Source organism: Jaculus jaculus, chromosome 1, assembly GCF_020740685.1.
Source record: "Jaculus jaculus isolate mJacJac1 chromosome 1, mJacJac1.mat.Y.cur, whole genome shotgun sequence".
Taxonomy (NCBI): Eukaryota; Metazoa; Chordata; class Mammalia; order Rodentia; family Dipodidae; genus Jaculus; species Jaculus jaculus.
Genome location: NC_059102.1, coordinates 136,875,402 through 136,881,401, shown reverse-complemented (window position 1 = coordinate 136,881,401; position 6,000 = coordinate 136,875,402). Strand labels below are relative to the sequence as shown.

General features: G+C 37.9%; 1 pseudogene; it reads right to left on the bottom strand.

The window, feature by feature from the left end:
• Nucleotides 1-450: 450 nt before the first annotated feature.
• LOC101603807 overlaps nucleotides 451-6,000 on the bottom strand; it is a 62,179-nt pseudogene continuing 56,629 nt past the window's right edge.

Genomic DNA, 6,000 nt, shown 5'->3' with positions numbered 1-6,000 from the left:
TTTGTCACTGTAATATATATTTTTTTAATCAAGCAAAAGGACTCAAATGTTCCTCTATAAATGCCATTGCTCTCACAGCCCCTAGCACACCAACAGGTAAGTGATAAAGGTGGTCCAATTTGTTGGACTCTTCCCCCTCTCCCTCTCCCCCTCCCCCTCCTCCTCCTCCTTCTTCTTCTTTTATAGCACTTTCTAATCAGTGTGTACAGCACACACAACAGAGGTAGGAAAGACCATCTTTAATAAATGATCTTGACTACAGAGAATTTCTGAAAATTAAGCTGAGAAAATGCTAAATCATGCCTCTGAGGAGTCCCAAATAACCACAGATTCCTTACTTTCTATTTAAAGAACGGAGTCCCCTAAAGTCTTCTAGCATTTGCTGGGTACTTGACAGCAACATCAAGGAGGGCTGTGATCCACCACACCAGGACCGCCTTCTACTGCCTCTCATTTCCTGATTCTTTGGACCACCCGATCCTGCTAGCAGAGGGAATAGCGGTTGTTCTGGTTCACCCACAAGGACATGCAGCAGTTGTGGAAGGAATAATTACATTCTCCCCAGACCACAAGGCAATCCTCTTGTTTGTTTGCAGTTTGACATCTAAGGCAGGCATCCATCACCTGCACCCTGCGGATGGCACAGGTTTCCCGCTCTCCATGTCCCAGCTCCACAAGGCCACCGTCTTCCCCTTCTTGAGCGAGAACATCCTGTTGCCCCTTGACTTGGAGCCTGTGCTCCTGGAATGCTAGGACAGGGTACAGGGTTTCTCCCCATCCTCTACGTCGGCGAGGACCTTGTCTAACAATTTTAATGAGAGTTAAAACGTGAATATATAATAAAAATTAGATGATTTTAATTATTTATAAAATATCAGTGTATATTATTTATAATGATGACACTATTGAGCACTTAATATGTACAGCATTTTCCTTCTATATTTCTATTTAGACAGGGTCTCACTAAGTACACTCTGATAAACTTGAACTCCTAATTCTTCCATTTCAGCTTCTCAAGGTCTGAAATTATATAAGCAAATGCCATCAATCCAGGCTTGTATATTTATGACTTTATGATTTTTGTTTTCATATTGAGTTCCTCAAATAGCTAACAGTACTTCCACGATGCAACATTATACACTTATTAGTTATTGTTCATGTAAACAAAATAGGCTACTGTCATTACTAATGAATCATTCCGTAAGGGCTGGCGAAATACCTTAGTGGTAAAGGCACTTGCTTGAAAAGTAAAAGGACCCAGGTTCAATTGCTCAGGACCCACGTAGACCAGATGTACAAGGGGGTATATGCATCTGGAGTTCTTTTGCAATGGCTGGAGGCCCTGGTGTGTCCATTCTTTCTATCTGACTCTCTCTCAAATGAAAGTAATATTTTTTTTAAATGAATGTTCTTTAAAAAAATTATTCCATACAACCCTCAGACATAAAAGATATGTGGCTATAGGTTATGGAAAGTCTGATGTAAGTCAGCTGTGTGGGTTACACTCTAGCATTTCAATCATAAGAAAATGTTTGTTTGTGCATACCTATATGTACATTTATATTTTGAATATTTTATTGACAACTTCCATAAATATAGACAATATACCATAATCATTATTCACTCCTACTACTCTTCTCCCCCTCCCATATCCTAACTGCACTGAATCCATTCTTTCCAAGTAGTCTCTCATTTATTTTAATGTCATCACTTCTCTTCCTCCTATTATGCAGGTCCTGTGTAGGTAGTGTCAGCTACTGTGATGTCATGAATATCAAGTTCACTTTGTGTCTGGAAGACAGTATTGAATACCAGTCCTTACTTTCCTTTTGCTATTATATTCTTTCTAAAATCTCTGCAATAATGGTCTCTGAGCCATGAGGGCTGTGATAGAAATGTGACACTTCATGCTGCACACCCCGATGTCATTTGTCAGCACTGTGTTGTGTTTTGAATCACCCTAGTGGACACCACTATCTGAAAAGAAATGTCTCTTTAACCAAAAGTGAGTGGAGGATTAATATATGGGCATAAGCCTAAGTGTTTAGAGGTCCATTTGGTGGCATAATATATGTATTTTACCAGACAACAGTTTCCCCACTAGTGTTTATGGCCTCTCAGCCATAGGCTTTTAACTAATCTTTAAGTGCCAGAGGTGAATCCCCTTCCACTGAGTGGCCCTTAAGACCAAGCTCAGAGCTATTTGTTTACCCCAAACAGACATGCCATCATTGAATCACTTGGCACATTTGGCCTGGCTGGACAACTGTAATGCTTCCAGGGTCCACTGCTGGCTAAGACTGCTGATGACTTTCTCCTTCCAAAGGCTGCATGTTGCATAGCACTTTCCCTCAGCATGAAAACTAGTTAAATAGGAAGGAGCCTAACAGCTCATCCCCAGGTTGATTCCTAGTAACCTGCAGCCCAAGCCTGTGAAACCTTCAAGAACAGGATTGTATCATCTAGGTGTGGTGGACAATGAAGAGACTTGGGAATAGGCTGTAATGTTTGGGGGCCACAGGAAGCCTCTCCAACCAACAACTTACTGGAAGTTATCCCATCCCTGGCACTGAAATTGTTCTAATAACAATCTATGGCTCTGGGCACAGCATTATCCACTTCCACAGGATATTTCTGCCCAAACCCACTCTTTTTTATTTATTTTGTTTATTTTTTATTTATTTATTTGAGAGTGACAGACAGAGAAAGAGGCAGAGAGAAAGAGAGAGGGAATGGGTGTGCCAGAGCTTCCAGCCATTGCAAACGAACTCCAGACGCATGTGCCCCCTTGTGCATCTGGCTAACGTGGGTCCTGGGGAATTGAGCCTTGAACCAGGGTCCTTAGACTCCACAGGCAAGCGCTTAACCACTAAGCCATCTTTCCAGCCCAAACCTACTCTTTTTAACACATATACATGCAAACATTGGCTAGAGGAAAAAATAAGTTTCTACATGGTTTCTTCATAACATCTTAAATTTTGCTTAATCATCCTCCTACCCTTCCTCTCCCCCAGCCCTTCCTCTGGCCCCCTTAGAGCATTTCACCCCCAGTATCCTGCCCGTCTACTTACATACTTACATTTTTCAATAATACTTTCTTCTCTTCAGATCTTGGTGGCAAATACCTCTTTTAGCATAGCTTAACTGTAAAAAAAAATATATATATATATATATATATATATATATATATATATATGCATATGTGTGTATGTGTGTGCATATATAGTTGAAATTAGAAATTAATATCCATATCCAGCATATTAGTAACTGGTTATATGATCATAATTTCTGGCATTTGTCACAACATTCTTCCATTAACTTTTACATATTTTATTTGAATTTTCTCTGTTCCTTAGATAACTGTATAATCTAAACTTTCATGTTTGAAGGGTCTGAGCTACTTGTAGTCCCAACTAAATGTGGTTGAGACATTTTCTTTGTTGTTTACTTTATTCACAGATATGGGAATACTGAAAGTTCCTCCAGGTTCCCTGTATTTCTTGCATATTTCTAATGAATTCTATTTGACTGAAACTTATTATCTCCTTGGTAGTTGGATCATCCAGCACAACAGTCACAGTTACCCTATTCTTTGTTGAATCCTTGGCATGAGAAGCATCGAGGAGTCTTCTTTCTCTCCAGACCACGAATACAGCAATTGTCAAGTCCATGATTGGATGTGCATCCCACCTGCCTGTATGCCTCAATGTGCTGCTTCTTCTGCTGCTTCTTCTCAGAGGCAGGGACAAGATTTTAGTATATTTCAGATCTATAAGCCAGGATAGGTGGTGAGGGATGTCTCAAATGAGTTCAGCAGCCTTTTCCTGACAAGACCTTTAATTAGGAAGAGGTGGGAGGATTATTTCTACTGTCTCTGAAATCTTACAGAATTTAGCGACTCACAATTATCAGCATTACTGAAGTATGTCCATGTAGCCATTGCAAATGCTCTGGCATTACATCTTCGTATTTCAATGCCTAAACTTTACTAGTAGGTACGTCTCTGGTTTGGAGGATTCATTTTACATTTTAACTACATATCTTAATTGATTACAACCTGGATTTGATTTCCAAATATCATATAAGGTAATTTTTCCATTTTTCCCCTTAGGACAGACATAGAAAATTCAGGTCTTTAATGTAGGTCTAAGATGGGATGTTATAGTCCTGTGATCATCATTGTTCTACTCCAATTACCTTTTATTACAAACTTAATGTGTATTTTGTGTGTGCATAGGTGTGCATGCACATGTGTTTTCAGTCTTTACTATCTACCTTCTATGAAACAAAGTTTCTTCACCATTACATTTTCATGAGTTTCCAAAGAAAACTTATCTTGTGTCTCCCTCCCTTCTTGCTTCAGGCACACTGGCATTTTAAAGGCCTACTTAATTTCTTCCCTTTACTTGGGATATGGTAGTGAATTGATAGTCTAAGTTGTATGAAAAATATTTTATCTACCGAGCCCTCTCCCTAGCAACCCCACTTCCTCAGCCTAACTTCTAGTATACTTAAAATGAACCAACCAACTCTATTATATGGCTTATTTCGCCTATAAATATTATACGGTAACACATGTCTTGAAGATGGCATTCACTTAGAAACTCTCCTAGTGCCAACAGAAGAGTGACAAGATGTGAACAACAAAAGTATATTATGCATGATATAGGGTTGCATAAGGAATGCAGTCTTATGGCGATATATTTGTTATAGGGATTTGGCTTTGTCTTTTGTGGGAGAGATCCAGCAGGTCTCATAAGGTTTCTATTCTGGAAAGATAAAAGCAGTTATTCAGTGAAAAGAGCAAGGACAAACTTTAGTATTTGAATATGGGATGGAACCTAGGCCTGTTGTTGCCTACCGTAGTGAGGAGCAATGTCCGGTCATTGAAACTGGATTCATTTTGCACAGTTAAAGTCAGACTTGGTCTAGATGTATGAGATATTGAATGAGGATCCTAATAGAATAGGCTATGGTCCCACACCAGGAAGTAAAACCACAAGGTGTGTGACAACATGTATGAGCTAAAAAAAAAAAAAAAAAAAAAAAAAAAAGAATAAGTGCTTTCTTATGCTATGGTTTTAATATAAAACCCAAGACCTCCAATTCAGTTCTGCTTTCCTAGTCTCTAGTAGCCATATCAAGTGTAGTTAATCCTAATGGAAAACACAGAGAGAGGCAAATTCATCTTGATGAATGTGAAACATTAGGACCTGCAGAGATTGCACAGTGGTTAAAGGCACTTGCTTAATGAAAGTGAAACATTACAAAATCATCAATTTTCATTTCATAAAATAAACTTCTTGTTTATATTTGGAAAACCTCCCATTTTCAACTATTTGCAATATTTTGCTAATAATCAATGGCCACTGAATAATTTAGTAAAGTACATACTCATGGGAATTTTGTATTAAGAACAAGTGATACTAGCCATTGACAACGTTCTTGAACAGATTAGATAGAGGGAATTTAATGTGACCGTGAATTATAAGACTTAAATGAGATAGTTTATATTAGGTATTTGGCAGTGCATATATACTGAGGAAGCTTTAATTATTATCAATTACTGAAGCATATACTCTTTCATTTCTAAACTTATGTATTATGCCAATCATTTTTTTTCTTATTTCTGTCTTGTTTTTCATCCACATTTTGGATCTCTGTTGACCTGGCAAGTTTTATTTGGCTATGAAAAAAAAGACAACAATCAATTTGAAAGAATATTCTAAAAGGAATAACAGTTTTACGTGAAAAGGTGTTATTATTATTTTGTACTTACTTCAGAGTTAATTCGATGATCATTTGAAAACAGCCTTCATTTCATCAATAAAGAGAATTTTTCCTTTGTAGTCTTTTGAGATGGAACTGAAAGGCTGAAGAATTGTTGTTTTATTCTTACCTCTGTCAAGGCAATGAGAACACATGAACTGCATACAATCAGCTTTTCTGTGTGGATTTTATGAAAATGGTTGACTAAATAGTTCTTTTATCTTTCAAAGA